Consider the following 20,186-nt stretch of genomic DNA (forward strand, 5'->3'; position numbering starts at 1 on the left):
ATTTTGGACTAATAAATAAATTCTACTATAAAAAAGGGAAAAAGCAGGGTTTACACCGCCACCACTATCAGTTGCCAAAAACAGGGACCCAGGCCACGCCAGGAGGAGGGCAGGTGCAATGGAGCATGTAGACAAAGTGCACGAAAAGAAGCATCAAGATCAAGGTGCTACAAAGAATGCTCTTCTACGTTGGGGATATGTCCTCCACCCTCACCATCGAGAGGAAGGCCACCCGCGCCGTGATCGATTTATGTTGAAAAATGTGTCTGTTCCTTCCGGTTCTGTACAAATGTCGTTTCAACTGTTTCTTATCCGGGTTTTATGTGGCACATGAAGTGGACAAAAGTAAGCATACGCATGCAGTACGTTGTCTTTGAGAAAAACGCAATCATGAGGGCTTTATTAGCTACTCCTTCTTTGACTTTAATTTTTAGTTCATTTATTTTACTATGTATCTAGATATAATATTATATCTAGATGGATAGAAAAATGAATGTAAAAAAATCAAAGCGATTTATAATTCGGAACTAAGCGAGTAAATACTATATATATATACGGGATTTGCATTTGCCGTCCTACATATATATGGAATGGAATACTATTGCGGCGTGCCAAGCTGAATTATTCAAGGGATACGAAAAATGACATATATGTCTTCTCTGGTAATACAAACAAATTAAAACCAGCAATTTGTTCAAAAGAATCCCAGCCATCTTGGCGCGCGCCATCGATCCTTTGGAAGAAACAGCGACGTGTGTCTCTTTTCTCGGTTTTATTTTCTGCAAGGTTGTTCGTGTTAGCTCACACGTGTTAACAAGCAAGCGATCTAGTAAGAAGAAGAAGAAGCAGCAGCATGGGTCGTCTAGTCAGAAGAATTCAACCCCTAATGTTGTCAGGTCGTCATCTCCTAGCTAGGGACCAGCCTACGTACCGTGTATGAAACGGTCTCTCATTTCATCGGCTAGACGTACGGCTAATACATATCATATCAGTCATTTTTGGTGCACACCTGCGTGGAAATCATCAGATTGTAGTTAACTGGGACAGGTAGCACGTAGCGCTAAAGTTCCCTCCGCTAGCTAGGCAGCTGCATCTGCATGCATTCCTTCCCAGAAGGTTCGTCGGGGCTGCGAGAAGCGCAGCCGAGCAGGGCTGTGTTTAGTTCGCGAATCTTAGGAATTTAATTACTGTAGCACTTTCATTTTTATTTGACAATTGGTGTTCAATCATGGACTAATTAGGCTCAAAACGTTCGTCTCGCAATTTCTAATCAAACTGTGCAATTAGTTTTTTTCGTCTACATTTAATGCTCCGTGCACGTATCGTAAGATTCAATGTGATGGCTACTGTAGCACTTTTTGGAAATTTGATGGGGGGAACTAAACAAGCACCAGGCTGCATTTCTACCGCTGGCTGCATGCAGCTTTCGTCTGTTTCATCTCTGCCTCTGGGACTGCCGGACTGGGACGGGAGCTGAGACGCCTAGATTCGATCGAATAGGCTCTGGAACCAAACGGGCCCAATCAGTGCAGGTTTTGACTAGGGCCTTGTTTAGATTGAGAAAAATTTCAACCCGATGAATAGTAGCACTTTCGTCTTATTTGGTAAATATTGTCCAATCGTGGACCAACTAAGTTCAAAAGATTCATCTCGTGATTTCCAACTAAACTGTGCAATTAGTTTTTTTTTTTACCTACATTTAATGCTCCATGCAAGTGGCTAAAAATTGATGTGATGGAGAGAGAGTGAAAAAACTTGGAATTTTGGGGTAATCTAAACAAGGCCTAGGAGACTGATCCATACCTTTCTCTCCGACTCAGCTGCGCACGTAAGCATTGATGTGTGTGTATACATGGATCTACTGGTCACGGTTCATTGACCGGCCGCCGGCGAGATACGTATTTAAAAAAAAAAAACTCCTCAAACAGGGATACTCCCTGCGTCCCTAAAAAAAAAAGTCATTCAAAAGGCAACCAAAAGACAGCAGATGTAGAGCTGAGATAGAAGAAAGGATGATATATGGTTCTACGCTGGACTCGTGGCCTGGCCAGGTTGCTGCTTCTGAGAAACAGAAGCCCTCCGCCTCCGGTGAATGAGGTGAGCGATGGCCGACACGTGGCGACAACCAGCATATTCGCTGGTTGGTTTCTGGGCTGATAAGTCTTGTTGTGAGAGAAAAATATTGTACCACGACTGATAAGCCCTGACTGAATCCAACAAGTGAACAGGCTGAACAGCACCTGGTGCGTTCATGGTCTGGACTCGGACAGGAACGCCACCGTCTCGAGGATAAAGATCCAGCAAGTCGGCCGCTCGTCTTCGATGCGTGCGCGCCGGCCGGTACGGCGCCCCGTCCGTGTCTCCGCCAAACAAGCTAGCTGCTGCTACTAGCCTACGACTAGCACCGTGGAAAAGAAACCGTCGTGGTGATTTCTGGTGCCGTAGCCCGCCCGTAAGCGCCGGCTCCATCCCGCCGGCCGTCGCGCCGCCCGCACGAGCGGAGCGCGGGCTCCAAGTCCGCCGCGATGACGAAGGTCGAAGAAGACGCACGCGCACGCCGCGGTTTCAAGTTTGAAAAAGCGACGGCCGACGGCCGACGGCAAGTTTTTCCCGCGTGATTCTTTTAGCCTGTTCGGGAGGCCGTAAACGATCATGGATTATTTACTGCTGACTGGTTTGGTGTAAGAGAAAAACACTATTTCTGGCTGGAAATTTACGATCGTTTACGAGCAAGCGATAAGATTTGCATTGCTCGGTTGCTGTAACTGTACCGTGTACTGGCCTGTGCGTCCTTTTCCGCCCTCGCGAAAACCGATCTGCTGTAACTGTCCAAGGACCAGAACAGCCTTTTTTCCGTTTTGGTGGTCCCGTAGTGGTTCCATCGCCATCGATCGACAGTGACAGGCTCACAGCACCGCCGTCGGCGGTCGGCAGCCAGCGCCCAGCGGGTCGTCTTCTCCTGGGACGTCCAGCGTCAGATCAGCAATCCTGAGTTCCTTCGACATAGGTAGGACAAAGAAAAAAAAAACTTTTGACGATCTGACCTTCTCATAATCTCATCAACTACGCTTGGAGGCTGACTTTCCTGTTTTTCCGTACAATCAATTATAATCCGGGTATTGGACCATCTCAGCATTTGAAACCGTATGTTTCTTTCATCCCAGTGGGGTGGTTTAGATAAAACCAACGATTTCATTATACTGGTGTCACACCATCAGCGTGAGGTGTAAACCATATCATGTTGTGATAATAAGAAAATACTAGACTTTATCAATAAAAAATTATACAGATGTTTTTTCAAGAAAAAAGTTAATCGAATATTTTTAGAATAGTTATGCAATTAAGAATCCTAAAATATATTTTTAGAAATTAACAGAAAAATTGATTTACATTAAGAAATTATGAAATTGGTTGCAATTTTTCGTAAGATCATTATCCAACTCCTGGTGCATAGCTTGGAGCTGTTTGAATCTTTTTTGATAGTATAGTACATGATTTCATCATCTGTTATAATATTAATCGACGTCGACAACCTAGGGTACGTAGACGACCAAGTAACTTTGACGACGATACAATTTTCATGTGTCCGTTTCGATTTTGATGTTATTCAATATAAAACATGTGCCATTTGATATACAGCTAAGCACAATGAGCAGTGAAGAAAATATCAATATGTTTTTAAACGACCCGTTATTATATTCGTGGGCATTAAAGCCAGGTATCGGTGGCATTTTGTTTTTACCATAGAGGACATAGTGCCAATGCACAGCGCACTGAACTTTGCCGGGGCGGGCGGGGGGGGGGGGGGGGGGGGGGGGGGGGGGGGGGGGGGTTGTGGTAAAACTAATAGTGCGAGACGCATATCTGATTTCTCATCTTTATTGAGTGGCAGAGCTCCTGTCTCACTACGTGAAAAATGGTTTGTAGCAATGGGACAAATTTTTTTAGGGGCGGCTGATGTTGGAGCCGCCCCTACAGTGTCGTGCTCGGGAGCCCAGAGACCAGCCGCCCCTTCAAATAGAACAGCATAGGCGGCTGGTGATACGAGCCGCCTCTACAAATGGGTCTGATTTATAGGGGTGGCTCACTCACCAGCTGCCCCTGATGTTTCTATTTGTAGGAGCGGCTCAATCACCAGCCACCCTTACAAATGCCTCTGACTATATATTGTAGAGCACAGTCAAAAAAAAAAATATTCTCAAGAGACTTTTCCCTGTGTGCCATTATAAAAGATCGTAATCCCCTGTGTGCCCCTGAAAAAATTCAGCGGTCTTCAGCGCCACTACTCTAACTTTTTCGTGTCATCCATGCCACTTCCGTCAGTTTGGGCTCTAACGCCGTTAAACTGCAGGTGTGAAAAGACGAAAATGCCCTTAAGTTCAAATATGTTATTAATTTTTTTGAGCATCTTAACGACTTCAAATGAAAAAACTCAAAACTAGAAAGTTGTAGATCTCGTCGAGATCTATAATTTTCATATATTTTTTTTTTCATTTAATTTCGCAAAAAAATATGATTTGATATGATTAATATATCTTAGAAAAATCATATTATTTTTTTTGCGAAATTAAATGAAAAAAAAATTATATGAAAATTATAGATCTCGACGAGATCTACAACTTTCTAGTTTTGAGTTTTTTCATTTGAAGTCGTTAAGATGCTCAAAAAAAATTAATAACATATTTGAACTTAAGGGCATTTTCGTCTTTTCACACCTGCGGTTTAACGGCGTTAGAGCCCAAACTGACGGAAGTGGCATGGATGACACGAAAAAGTTGAAGTAGTGGCGCTGAAGACCGCTGAATTTTTTCAAGGACACACAGGGGATTACGATCTTTTATAATGGCACACAGGAAAAAGTCTCTATTCTCAAGCTTCTCTTCCCCTTCCCTCTCTCTCTCTCCTCTACGCTCTCTCCCCCTCCCGACGCGAGCAGCGGCCAGGGTGACCTCCTCTTCCTCCACGCCTCTCCCCCCTCGCGCCCCCTCCCCCCTTGCGCCGCAGGGGCGCGGCGACGGCTGCTCTCTCGCATCCACTTTCTCCCTCCTCCTCTCGGTGACTGCAGTTCGATCTGTCGACCTGCTTCGTTGTGGCCGTCTGCCGTTTCAGCGCCGGGGTGGCCGGATCCGCATGCTCGTCGGCCGGATCCGGTGGTGGCTGGTCCGGGCTCGCCTCCCCTCCGGGCGGCTGTTTCCGCGCGGTGACGACCGGACTGCGGTCCTGCAAGCGCGGTGGCAGCTCGATCCATGCGGTGGCGACCAGATCTGAGGTCCTAGCTGCTGGATCCGTGGGATTGATGGCCTGAGCTGCGCGGAGGGCGTCCGGGGTGCAGGAGCTGGCTGGTTGGGCCGTTGGGGCTTCTACCTCCTCTTCCCTAGCCCCCTTCTCCTCACGTCCTCTTCCTTCAGCCGGCTCCAGAGGTAAGGGGCTTCTACCTACTCTGTGTTCTCACACAAGCCGATGAGCCAGCTCCAGAGGTAAGGGGATTGCTCTAGTTCCTAGTTCCGACCTGATTTTGGCTGTTACACCCCGTTCTCCTAGTCCGACGAACGCAAGGCGATTATGCATTTGTAAAAAATCCTGCCCCATCCGTTTCGTTCCTCGTAGTCAGATCTGACGAGTTCCCTGTTGATCTGCATTCCATGGCTCTATTTTCTGTGATATCTGAAGATTCAGATATTTTTTCGACATTCAGTTAGTGCACATAGGTAGCAGATAGTGCACATAGGTTACTGACATTTCTATTGCTACTATTTGTTCATTAAGAACAATATTTCCATATGATTCAGACCATTTATTACAAAGTGCATATAGTGGTCTGATAGTAGCTCTACATATGTGGATACGTTTGGTTAGCTAGATAAGCAGTAGTATTGCTGTTATTGTACTAGATGACTGATAGCCTCGGCAAATTGTTTAGGAGCAGCATTTAGATGGTAGGCTTGTTTCTAAGGCAGTGCCTGAGATAAGGAGGAAAAAGAGGAAGATCCCAAGCTTGTGACAAGCAAAGCTGATAGAATTGCAGCTATCTGTATAATCTCATTAAATTTCATTAAGTTGGGGCAATGAGTCCATGCAAGTATAGTACTAATAAAGTTGTCCAAGAATTCTTGCTGGTAATCACAAGTAGTATTCATAATGATAAATGCAATAGGTTGCAAATAAGCAGAATTCTTCCTATGAATATTCTCTCTGTCCATTAATCACAAGTAGTATAGATAATGGCTCTTTTTCCCTACCAAATTCTGATCTGTTTCTTTTTCTTCTTGCAGTTCAGTTCAGTAAGGAGAGCATATAGTTCGAGTGATTAGCATGACACAAGCTATGCAGTTGCAAGCTAACCAGATTGGGAATATTATGGGGAAGTTGAGTATGTTTTTTCATAACTCCCAATTAGCAACTATGTGCTTTATTGTCTGATTGCTGATTGCGTCATCACTTTAGTAAAAAAACAATGTGCAGACTCGAACAATGTGCAGTATGTGGTTAAAATTAGTTCGTGCCCAGGTTTTGCCACTGATTTAGCCCTGCTATCTGTGTGGTTTTCCCACTTATTTTGCCCTGATATCTGTGTGTTATTGTTTCAAATCATCTACTATATGTTGCTGCCTTGCTAGCGCATATGGGATTCAAGTTTGCATGCTCGTGGCCCATTAACGTGAGGTTCTGAGTTTGGTCTTTGTGACTGTAATCATGTCTCTCACCATTTCAGGAAGGAGGCGGCCTATGTTCCTCTATCTCTATACAAGCAGCAGGTAAGATAACATTGACTCCAACTAAATATTTGTGTTCAGTAACTTGGATGCGGGAACACTTCTGGAAAGTATGTTCTTCCTACCTGTTTTTCTCAATGTGCTTTATTGTTGTGTGTGTGTACAACATTCCTAGTTTGGATTTCAGCAACCATGTGAATCTTGTATGAATGGTACTGTGCAGAAAATGTCCGTCAGTAGGGCTATAAATGATATGCTAGTTGAAGCTATAGTTTCTTTTCTGATCTGTTGATTGTTGCTGTTAACCAAGCGCAATAACTTTCTTGAACTTCGACTAAATGATATGCCTTACTGTGATTTTGAATGTGCTCAACGTGCTCTCAGGACCTAGAGACCCGAATCGGAAGAGCAGGCCAGCGACGACAAGTTCCCCATAGCACAACTTGTGCAGCGCCCAAGTATTATTCTCTTATGCATAGTTGCTATTATTTTCTCAAATATTGCACAAGTTCATATTCCAGCGATGATGATGATGATACTACCTTTTCTTGTTGCATAAAGCGTCAAAATGCAGTGGGGGTGTTTGTCTTCCCTGGCCCTTGCTCCAAATTATTGTTTGGATATGAGAATTTGAGAATAAGTCACTTGATAAAAATAGAGCCTGCATCAGTGATGATCTCAATACCGTCATAATATTTTGATCCCACAAGATCAAGTGGACGGCATATCTATGCCATGTGTATTTCAGTTCTAAAATAGTAAAATTCGTGCCTGTGCGTTGCTAAGTAGTTAGCAGGTTGGGGCTTGCTATTCGGGGATTGTATATTTGTTTTATATAAGTAGTATCATGCTAATTCAGGATAAGCCTACTCCTAATTCCTGAACAAACATTCTTTGATTAATATATGGTATGTATATGATTAGGTTATTCAAGACTACATTCTTTGTTCAATGATTTACAAATTCTTGATGAAGAGCTAACAATTAAAGCAACAAATCCTTATGCAGAGCTAACCATGAAAGCAAAGAGCAAACATAGATAACGGTTAAAGCAAGGAATTCCTGTGCAAAGCTAACTATTAAATCAAGCAGGAAGGTGAGGCTTCAACAAGTTCTTGTGCAGAGCTAACAGTTAGCAAGGAGCAAGGCTTCTTTAGTGTATCGTGTCTCCCCACCGAGCTGAGGTGCTCCTGTCTCCCCACCAAGCCGTTTACCTGCATACTGATTGATGATGTGTTTTACAATTAATTTTCTTTCAATTCTATTTTACTCCACAAATTGCTTGTGCATGTAATATTGAATGGGTGTTCTGATAATTAAAGTTAAATGAACTTTCTGATTGTATTTAAATTATATCCATGAGAGTATTATATTAACTTGGGTACCATGAAGATCTACTTAGGTATTTGGTTTTTTCTGTCATTATGTATTGGACTGTCGGCTGAAGCATGTACTTGAGTCACTTTGCAAGTATAGGTACCATGAATTTGAATTGTAAATTTAATTTTTTTGTGGAAAAATGATTTGTAGGGGCGGCTGGTGTTCCCAGACCGCCCCTATAAATCGATTTGTAGGGGCGGTCTGAGAACCGCCCCTACAAATGCATGATTTGTAGAGACCCTTGCGTAGGGGCGGCTGGCCGAACCGCCCCTACAAATGCACTGTAGCTGCCCCTGAAAATGATATTTGACCTAGTGTCTTTTACTTAAAAAATGTCTATTTAGAACATGAGAGCATCTTCTAGCGAATAAACACCAAGAGCGTTGTATAAGCTTAGAACAATTCTAAAGACAGAGACAACAAAATAGAGCACAATTGAAACTGGTTTCATGTTTAAAAAAATATTTAGCTTATCTTATAAAGTGTATTTTTTTCTAAACTACTCCCTCCATCCCCAAATAAATTGATTCCTAGAATCCGTGTAGGTCAAACTATCTTAAGTTTGAATAACTTTATAAAAAAATGTAACAACATATATGACATAACATGAGCATATTATGAAAATATATTCCATGGTATATCTAATGATACTAATTTGATGTGATAAATTTTGACGGTTTTTCCTAGAAATTCAGTCAAAATTTAAAAGGCTTGACTCATTACAACTCCAGGAATCTATTTATTCAGGGATAGATGGAGTATTAACATAGTTCAAACTCCTTGTACCTGACATGCCGCTATCTAAAAGTATATCTATCCCTAATAATAAAAAGACAAAATTTCAGCCTTTTTCGTCTAGGCTGTTTTTCGTCTGGCCCATTCTTCAGCCTTTTATTTCTTATCTAATGAGTACCTCTTTCTTATGTTTTTTTCTCATAAACAAAAAAAATACAATATTGTGAATCTTTGAACTATTGATCCTTCTCTAAGAAACAAAGATTCCAATCATTAAGTTGTTGATGCAATTGTGACTAGAAATAAAATTCATTCTTATTAAAATGTATATCAACTGATTGTCCAACTATAATAAAACAATGGATAGTATGTAAATTAAAATTATTATATATTCATAAGTAAATATCTATGAATTGTGTAGCAGAAATAAAATCTATCAAGGTTGTATTTTAATTTGAAACAAACTTATAATAGACCATTGTCATAATGTTGCCAACATTAACTTATAGTATGGATGCTGAGGTCTTCATAAAATAAATTATATTTTGCAAATTTTGTAGAAAGAATAAAACATAAATACATATGCACCGTTTCATCACCGTTTTCTATGAAAGTTTGATAGCTTTTTTAATCCCGTTACAACACGAGCACATTTGGTGCGACCCGTGGGAGCTGCCGGCATCGGCGTCTGGGAATCTCCATGGTCTGCTCATCCAAAAGGAGAACGAGGGTGTCCCCGTGCCGAACGCCCGTCTTGGCGAGGACTCCAGCCACGGAAAACCAGGTAATGCGATGGCGGAGTGATGAGTAAAGAGCGACATCTATGTGAAGACGGGCGACGTCTATGTGAAGACGGCCCAGATTCGCGCATGACTGGGACACAGGGCACGGCGTGTGTCGCCGCAAGGTGCGGGACTTAGCATCTGTTGCCGTGGGGCTTGGCACTTGGCGTGTGTTGTGCATTGTGCGTGCACCACCACGGGGCTCTGCATTAAGTCCGCCAAACCATTCACCCACCCGGAGTGGGTGCCCACCCGAATCTCATATCCGAACGCTGGAACAAGCGAGCGCGGAGAGAACCGCTAGCACTGTGGCACAATGCAGGTAACCTCTTTTCTCTGCTCCTTGGTGATCGGCTAAATATACGATAGTTTTTCTCCCGTTGCAACGCACGAGCATGTTTTGCTACGTGCGTTGCAACGGGAGAAGAAAAAACTATCAGGTTAATAGGAAATAAGGACAAAAATGTTATATATCTATTTATATTTTACTTTTTTCATAAATTTTAATGGCTATAATTTATTTTATGATGATGATGACATCCATAATACAGTTAATCATCCAAAGTCTCGATATCGAGTTCCACCAGACGTATATCGCTACGCCCGCTCCTTCGCCTCACCCGCTCATTCGTGGCTATAAGGCACAAAAACATATTAATAATCAAATACATATATGTGTCGAACTCTATGGCATCTCTAGATACGAGTTGTTATAATTTATATGAGCATGGTTTATGAGTCCGAGTCATATATGATGTACGGAGTCTTAACTTTTTATTTCTTGTCCAATATTATACTCATTTCAGAACAAACATATTAATGACATATACATAATTGTACATCAGGGAAGAGAAGAGAATTATTATTATTATTATTATTATTATTATTATTATTATTGAAAAAAGAGAAGGAAAAATAAAAAAACCCACCGATGCTTGATCCCCTGACTTAACCACTCGGCCGGTCGGCCGACGCCTTCCTCGGTTCCTCCTAGTCCAAGACATCGGCCTCCTCCTTCTTCCCCACACAGGTCCTTCTACTCCCCTTTGGCAGCTGGTCGACACCCCTCCCCGGCTCTTCCGTCCTATGGGTGCTTGGCTCCCTTTCTCTAGCCTCATGCCCCTCCCTGCTTTTTCCTCTGGCTCTCGCCCTGCACGGGCCGGCATGCTGCCAGCAACGTCGCACCTTGGCTGGCTATGGTCCCGTGCTCCTCTCCCTTTTTGTTGTTGGCGTAGCCATGCGCCTGGCAGAGGTAGGCCTTGACCATGCCGCTCGCCGGGCAGGCGTGCCTGGACGCAGCCCCTTGGTCGGCCGAGCTAGCTGGTTGGGCAGGCCCCGCCGTGCCACTTGCCAAGCCCGTGTTGGCGTCATCGAGGCCCATGCCAGGCTCCTCCGCCTGTCGCACGTTGCCTGTACGCCGTCCTCGGTCGCGCCCTTAGCCAGACGGCCGGTGCTCACCCGTGCCCCTGGTCGGGTGGGTCGCTGCGCCAAGCGTGCCCTTGTTGGGCCGCATACCTAGCTGAGCTAGGCTACCATGCGTATATGACAGAATCAAGAGCCCGGGTCGAGATCCACAGAGAGAGGAGCGGTGATGGATTAAGAACTGCCAGATTGGACGCGGTGGTGAGGCTGAGATGCGAGAGGAACTTGGAGGAGAGAGATGGCATTTTAGATCGAACAGGAGAGGGGGTCAGGTTGGGGGAGCGGCATATAACCCCAACGTGCATCGATCATCTGGTGACTGAATGAAGAATATGTAATTCTGTCACTCTCCAACCAAGCTCTCATCCGGACTCCTATCTGTATTTTAGGGGCTCGGCACTTAAAAACATAGCTCCAACCGAAGCCTCATCTAGCTCCCGATGAATGAGTCACTCTCATTCCTATCTCCTAAACCCCTAGATGTAGGAGTCCCTCATCCTCTCCCCTACTTCTCATTCCTCTCTTGTTACAAGGCTGACAAGTGGGCCCAATAAGTGGGACACATGACAATATAGTGTAAAGTAGGAAATTTTTAGGAGATCGGTTCGAGTGTGCTAAGAAGTAGGAGCTTGAATATGGATGAGGGACTCTCATTTCAAGAGATAGGGGGCCAAAATTTGAGGAATAGGTTGGAGTTGCTCTTAATGAATGAATGAAGTCCCCGAGTCGGAAAAGAGAGAGAGAGAGGGGGGGGGGGTTGACGAAAAGAAAAACTACAGACACTCACCACGGATGCGGCAGGAGGAGGCTACGTTAAGTGAAAGGCTACTCTGATTCCGATTAGGATCGGATCAGGCTGGACGAAAATTTAAGAGCCAGATAACACTATGCTAGATTTGCACATCACTGCCGGATTTATGAGAACCGGCAGTGATGTACCTTCACTGCCGGTTATGAGCTTGAAAATGAAAAAATGATTGGTGCTGGGCTAAAACCGGCAGTGAAGGACCACATCACTGCCGGTTTGTGGCTTGAACCGGTAGTGTTTTGGCGGGCACTCATCACGTCGGTTTAAGCCAAGAGCCGACAGTGATTGGGCACTATCACTATCGGTTCTAGCCAAGAACCGACGGTGATAAGCCTACAACACAAAAAGGCTACAGTCGTCCTCTTCTTCCTCCTCTCTTCCATCCCGAGAACAGAGGCGCGCATTTGGACCCTTCCCTCCATTGTTGTGGCTGCCCTTCACCATGAAGCTAGTGCTTGGATTTTGAAGGATGCCTTGATCTTTTTGCTTTAAGGTTAGTAACAAACATCCACTCCTTTGATTTTGTTGCTTAATTAGCTTCATTTTGATGGCTACATTGCTTGATTCTCATTCTAGTTCTTTCTCCATTCTAGAGAGCACTTTTCCAATTGGACATTTGTGTAAGGCTCAAATTGTGGTGAATCCATCATCCAAAAGGTTGGTGTCTATGAACACATTTAAATTCCAAGCTAATTATTCCATGGTGGTCAAGATCATCATTGTTAGTACATGATGCTATAATTAGTTCTTAGAAATAGAGTAGAATAGTTGTTCTTCAATATTGTGCAATAATTGTTTTTTACTACGATTTTCAATTTACAGGGCCGGGGCTACCAATTTCAATTTTTCAATAATTAGTGTACAATAATGTTTTCCAAAAATGGTACTTTCGAGCTACAATTGTTGTTCATGAAGCTCGATTTCTTATTAATTCTTTGTAATTACTGTCTCAATTTTTTTTATGCAGAGATGGATCGAGAGTGGATGCATCTGTCCTGAACGGACAAGCGGTACATGCATGGTGTCAGCCAGTTTATCACCGATGTCAAAGCCCATGCTGGGAATGGGAACCATGTCTTCTGCCCATGCAAAGATTGCAAGAATCATAGGAACTTTCGTCAAATTGTGTCTATATGATTGCACTTGATTACCAGGGGGTTCATGCCAAACTATACGATATGGACTATGCATGGTGAGGTTGGTGTGAATGTTCTGTAGGAAAACGATGATGATGTGGACATGCCTGACGTAGCCATCTACGATGCTACGAGGAACCCGATGTCAACACGGAACCTATGGCCACAATTAATAATGTGTTTAGCAACACGCTAGCTGACGACACCGAGGATAACGATGGCATTTCTTAGCTGCTACGTAATGTAGAGACCGGATATCTTAGTGAAAGATAGCTGAGAAAGCTAGAGAAAATAAGACAAGATGGCAAAACACCATTGTATAGGAATTGTCCAATGAGCAAACTGGAAGCCGACATCATGCTGTTAGAGTTCAAATCGACAAACGGATTGAGCGATAAAGGCTTCGATTAGTTGTTAGGTATAATAAGGAAAATGCTCCCAGAAGAAAACGAGTTGCTAGAAAAGACATACTTGGCCAAGAAAATGATCTGCCCCATCGGTCTCGAGGTTGAAAAAAATCCACGCGTGTTCCAATGATTGCATATTGTACCGTGGAGAAAAATACAAAGACTTAGACAAGTGCCCCAAGTGTGAAGCTCCACGGTACAAGGAAGGGCCGTCAGATGGTGGTACCAAGACCAGAGGAGGTCCCATAAAGGTCGTTTAGTATTTCCCTATAGCTCCCCGGGTGCATAGGCTGTTTGCATGTGCAAAGTCAGCCAAGCTATTGCGCTGGCATGGCGAAGAGCGTAAGAAAGATACAATGATGAGGCACCCCGCCGATGGGCATGACTGGAGGACTATCAATACTATGTTCTATGAGGACATCAGTGGAGAGGTAATGCACATTTGGTTTGCTTTGAGCACAGATGGGATGAATCCTTTCGACCAGGTTAGAAGCAATCATAGCACCTGGCCAGTGACGCTCTGTATATACAACCTTCCACCTTGGGTTTGTATGAAGCGGTCGTACATCCAGATGTCACTACTGATCCAAGGGCCAAGACAGCCCGGGAACGACATCGATGTGTTTCTGGAACCAGTGATCAATGAACTAGTGGAGATGTTTGAAAAGGGTGTGCCGGATGTTTGGGACGAGTACAAAAAGGAACATGTCATGATCAAGGGAGTACTTATCGCTACAATCACCGACCTGCCAGGTCGAGGTTCGTTGTCCAGAGAGAAGACAAAAGGCTATACTAGATGTGTCGAGTGCTTGGACGACACCGATGCGGTAAATCTACCAAATAACTCAAAGATAGTTTATATGCGACACCATAGGTTCCTGCCTAAGGATCACCCTTACCGCAGGAATAGAAAAGATTTCAACGGTACTATTGAGAAACGCTTACCTCCAAAATATCGAGACGGACCTGCGATACTTCGAGAACTCAACAAACTGGAGGTTGTCCTTGGGAAGGGGGACAATGCAGTAGCAGCGTCTGATGGGACCGTTTGGAAGAAAAAATCGGTTTTCTAGAAACTACCTTACTGGCCATTTCTGAGTGTACGCCACTGTCTTGATCCCATGCACATCACTAAAAATGTGTGCGCTAACACTCTTAACACCTTGATGGACACTGAGGGGACATCGAAGGATTCACTAGCCACACGCCTGGACATGCAACACTTGGGAATCAGGAAGGAGCTGCATCTCGTGGAGCTAGAGAATGGTCAGTTCGAACTTCCGGTTGCGTCATGGACATTGAAGAAGGAAGAAAAGCGTGCGCTTATTTCTTTCTTCAATGAACTCAAAGTCCCAACGGGCTACTATGCGAACCCGAAGAGGCTAGTGAACATGAGAGAACTCAAGTTCAACTATGGCCCCATGAAGGCCCATGACTGTCATGTCATTATGACTCAGCTGCTCCCTGTTGCCCTATGTGGTATCCTCCCCCCAAAGGTCCACGCCCCAATCATAAAGCTTTGCTCGTTCTTCAACACGATCTTAAAAAAGGTCATTGATGTGTCCACGCTAGAGCAGCTGAAGCGGGACATAGCCGAAACTCTCGTTAGACTTGAGATGCATTTCTCACCGACTTACTTTGATATCTCATTGCATCTGCTCATTCATCTTGTTGACCAAATTATTGCCCTTGGCCCAATATACCTGCATCAGATGTTTCCTTTCAAAAGATCGTGGAAAGTTTTTCAGGAGGTATGTTAGGAACAGATTCAGGTCAGAAGAGGGCATGGTTGAAGGATGGTCAATGGAGGAGGCCATTGAGTTCTGCATATATTATCTGGACATCAAAAGGGTCGGAGTTCTAGAATCTCGTCATGAGGGAAGACTACGTGGCAAAGGAACGATCGGGGAGAAATCTGTTACAATAGATGACCCTGTTTCTTTCAGACAGGCATAGTTCGCTCTTTTTCGCTCATGTGACATACTATGGCTTCATAGAGGATATATGGGAGCTACCCTATGGTCTGTTGAAGGCAGCTCTTTTTTGCTGCCAGTGGGTCCGGCTTGAGGAAATCAACACTGATAGCGAAGGGTTCACTACCGTTGATCTCACTAAGACCGCAAACAGAGACGACCCCTTCGTCCTTGCAAGAGATGTTATGCAAGTCTTCTATGCAAGGGACAACAAGACAAAAGGAAGGCTAAAAGTAGTCCTAGAAGGGAAAAGGAAGATTGCCGCTGTCGATGGAGTAACGGACAAAGAATATTACAGGCTATCAGGAAATACCTCTATTCGGGGCGAACATACCCCTACCTATCCTTCAAGATGGTGACGAACCTACTTACATACGAATTGATCACAATAAGGCCCTCATTGTTGATGCACTTAAAGATAGTTAGATTATTGTTAACTATGTAATCATTATACAGACGTTGTATCAGTAATTCGCACTGAATATTTAATTTATATTTTGTGCGCATCTCTACAATTTAATTATTGACTATGTAATTAAATATTAAGATGATGTTCACAAACACTATTATTTGATAATTATAGACCATTAATTAATTATCATAGAATTAAATAATCAAGACACAAATTTTTGTGTTATTTTAGAATATAAACTAACTGCATTATTTCTATTAATAAATAAATAAAGAAAAGCAAACTAAGCGAACTCCCTATCCTAGCTCAGCGGTTAAGGCCGCGCACTCTGTAGTCTGAGACCCGCGCTCGAATACCAAGCGGACCAAACTTTTTTGATTTTGCAGTTATTATTTAGTAGGGCATTACGATGGGATAAAAGAAAAAAATAAAACCATTCTAACCGAACTCCCTATCCTAACTCAGCGGTTAAGGCCCGCACTCTCGACCCCGTGACCCGCGCTCGAATCTCAGGCGGGCCAAACTTTTTTATATTTTTTTACAAAAAGGATGCGATGGCAGGCTCCTAACCGACAGTGTTTTTTCTATATTTTTTTACAAAAAGATGGCGGTAGGGCCCTTCACTGTCGGTTTTGGTTTTAAAACCGACAGTGATGGCTTCTGTCACAGTCGGTTGCTCAAACCGACACAGAAGGTCCAATTCACTGTCAGTTTTTAAACTAAAACTAACAGTGATGTGTAGATGCTCCTTACATGCCAACAGTGCTCCCATGACCACAATAGTTGGAACACTGCTTCCACCTACCTCGACAACTTTAGTTCAGAAATAAAAATATACCACGACTGCTAGCTCCTATAAAATGGCCCTCGGCCAGGAGCTAGCCTCTCCATGCATGTTGGTTTCAGCCAGGCCTTATCAACCATGATATAATGTTTTCCTCTCACAATAAACCACAGATATCGTTATGCATCGTGGTCCACCAAAATGGTGCACACATGAGGTACTAGAAGAATGCTACTAAAGATAGAGCAACGCCGAAGATTAGAGATGCCACAAGGTTCACAGAGCCATCCGCTGTGGTGCCGAGCTAAATCCGATGTGCTCTGGACTGTACCGAGAAAAAGGCCATGTACAGCAGAGGCATGGATTCATTGATGCCACCTTATCATCTCCAACCGGTATAGCTCGTAGACCACCTCGGTGCTGTTGTTTGAACCCTAGTTGGTGCAAGAAGAATGCTGCTGAGGTGGTTAAATTATAATGTGTTGATACACATTGATGGTAACATTGACCTGTACGCAAATAGGTCTTTGTTATCGTATATGGAATTTTAGTGTAAGGTCTTTGTTATCGTATATGTAACTTATTTCTAATTTTTGTAATTTTTTGATGTATTTCATTACTATCTAAATAAATATATCGTTCTTGTTAAAACTTTCCCACTGTAGTATCTAAATAAATATATCCTTTACATATATGCACCTTCACTGTCGGTTCTATTTAGAAACCGGCAGTGATAGCCACCTTCACTGTTGGTTCTATTTAAAAACCGACAGTGATGTCCATGCCCCCCTATATAAAATAAATTGCCGACCACATACATCGATCCTACCCACCCACGAACTCTCTCAGTCTCATATCTCACGTTTCACTCTCACTTCTCAAGACATCCACTCTCTCTCTACGTGATTTGGTCGTGGCTCCTGCATTTTTCAATGGTATTTATATGTTGTCTTCTCCAATATTCTATCTATATTCATTTGATCTATATTTATATTCATGTTTCTTTGTATTCTATATTTATATATATTCTTATTCCTTGCATTCGATCTATATTTAATTATGTTGCCACATTTTACTTAGAAGAATTTTTTTATGCATATATTTTATGTTCGTATTTTTTTGCATTTTATCGATCAGGTGGTATGAACAACGGACCTCCCCCACCACAAGAACTATGTTTCCACCCTGGCGATGAGCCATTCGCTCCTAATATGGCCATTCCACGGTTCCCTGTTCCAGCTATTGTATGAAATATTTTTCAACATCTTTTATTTTTTGATGCTAACAAATAAGTGTAATTAGTTTAATATCATTGTTGCATGCATATATGTCGCAGACTATATCCCCAATAGATTGGCTACGAACAGCACTTAGCTGGTTCTTTATCTCGGACATCGTCGAGAACACGGCATCTAATGCAAGTGGTCAGCTATGGACGTGTGAACTCAATTTTTTCATCCATGTGAGGGGTTCAAATCATCAGAACCATATCCACGAGACGGGAATACAGAGCCCGGACGTGATAAGCGCCAAATTAAGTGTCGTGCGCATCTATTTAGAGGCACTTCGACGTATTTGCTATGATATGCCTGATTTCTCGCACTTCAAGGCACTTGCTTTGAATGCTGGTGATATCCCCGTCCCGCAAGCAAGCGAATGGTTTGCGAGCTACAACCATGCGGATGTGGTAAAATGCTCGCTTATACCTGAGTCGTGGTTATTTGTTGTTTATTATTATAATAACATTCTCTAATTTTTTTTCTTTTTCTCCGCATGCAGATTACGCTACAGGACCTTACCTATGCTGCATGTGGCTTGTGGGCCGTTCTAGACCAAGCTACGAAGCAACTCAGGTACGATTGGGACTTCTACAATGGAAACCTCGGCCAGCTCACTATAGAAGGACGCCAGTACTGCATAAGGATTACTAACAGGGGCAGTGGTCGTTCAATAGGTTACATCTATGGCCGACCATTCTTTCAGTATTGTGAGGCACGAGAGAGTGCACTCATACGGGCATTGGACTTCATCGATACAAGCGGATACATAATCCGTGACATCAATTACCATATATGTCTATAGAGGCATGTTAGTGTGCGTGGCCCGATTGATCCCGGCAGTGATTTCAATAGTAATTAATGTTTATTTAGCTAGGTTTTAAAGGTCGTAGTTTAATTGGGTTCTAATTTTAATATGTACGGCTTTATGTGTTTAATTATTGTCATGCATGTAATTCGTGTAATATTTGTTGGGCAACTAGAAATATACATTCTGGTGTCATATTGGTCTCAAAATTATTCTTAGGCTTGCACGTGCCACGTGTGAAGGAAACACCAAGTTTGGGATTTTCTGGAGATGGTTTGCTACTTTCTGAGGTTTAATTGAATTTCCACGCGACGACACCTATTAATTATAGGTTGAACTGAGTTTACCCACGAAAAGATCCGAAATGGTGCCAAACTTTTACACATGCTCTATTATGCCCTAGGGATAAGAATTTTGTGGAGGTGGATGAAAAAATCTATTGGGTCTAAGATAAAATTCACCCTCTTTTGTCTCATTTGGCACAGAGAAAAATATAATAAATAAAAAAATGATCAAAAAAACCTAAGATCCTGTGTGAGGTCTTAATTTGGGTGTACATGCTTGCCAAAAAAATTTCAAGCCATTTCGACATAGGCGGAGTATACATGCTTCACAGAGGTACATGTGCCCTTTCATCGAACCATGACTATACGTATATGTTATCAAGGTTTCTATGGTTCATAGGTGTTCCGGTGTCGTATTGGTCTCAAACTTTTTCTTGGCTTGCACGTGCCACGTGTGAAGGAAACACCAAGTTTAGAATTTTCCGGAGATGGTTTGCTACTTTCTGAGGTTTAATTGAATTTCCACGCGACGAGACTGTTTAATTATAGGTTGAACCGAGTCTACCCACGAAAAGATCCGAAATGGTGCAAAACTTTTACACAGGCTCTAATATGCCCTAGGGATAAAAATTTTGTGGAGGTGGATGACAAAATCTATTGAGTCCAAGATGAAATTCACCCTCTTTTGTCTTGTTCGGCACAGAGAAAAATATAATAAATACAAAACTACTCAGAAAAACCTAAGATCATATGTGGCGTCTTAATTTGGGTGTACAAGCTTGCCAAAAAAATTTCAAGCCATTTCGACATAGGCGGAGTATACATGCTTCACAGAGGTACATGTGTCATTTCATCGAACCATGACTATACACATAGGTTATAAAGGTTTCTGTTGTTCATATGCATTCCGATGTCGTATTGGTCTCAAATTTTTTTCTTAGGCTTGCACGTGCCACGTGTGAAGGAAACACCAGGTTTGGGATTTTTCAGAGATGGTTTGCTACTTTCTGAGGTTTAATTGAATTTTCGCGCGGTGAGACCGTTTAATTATAAGTTGAACTGAGTCTACCCACGAAAAGATCCGAAATGGTGCCAAACTTTTACACAGGCTCTAATGTGCCCTAGGGATAAGAATTTTGGGTGTACAAGCTTGCCAAAAAAATTTCAAGCCATTTCGACATAGGAATACATATGCTTCTATTTATTGAGTATATAAAAGACTTTTTTTAATATATATAAGCATCACTGTCGGTTTCAAAAAACCG

At 42.9% G+C, this 20,186-nt stretch overlaps 1 long non-coding RNA gene across 2 annotated transcripts; it reads left to right on the forward strand.

The window, feature by feature from the left end:
* The first annotated feature begins 4,879 nt into the window (after window positions 1-4,879).
* On the forward strand, window positions 4,880-8,098 carry LOC136520282 (uncharacterized). Of its 2 annotated transcripts, XR_010775209.1 has the most exons (4): window positions 4,880-5,420; window positions 6,273-6,755; window positions 7,098-7,171; window positions 7,722-8,098. It is a non-coding gene; the product is annotated as an uncharacterized lncRNA (long non-coding RNA). The 2 variants fall into 2 exon arrangements; XR_010775208.1 differs by having other exon boundaries at window positions 6,273-7,171.
* The last annotated feature ends 12,088 nt before the right edge of the window (window positions 8,099-20,186 follow it).

This window comes from Miscanthus floridulus, chromosome 18 (assembly GCF_019320115.1).
Source record: "Miscanthus floridulus cultivar M001 chromosome 18, ASM1932011v1, whole genome shotgun sequence".
Classification (NCBI taxonomy): domain Eukaryota; kingdom Viridiplantae; phylum Streptophyta; class Magnoliopsida; order Poales; family Poaceae; genus Miscanthus; species Miscanthus floridulus.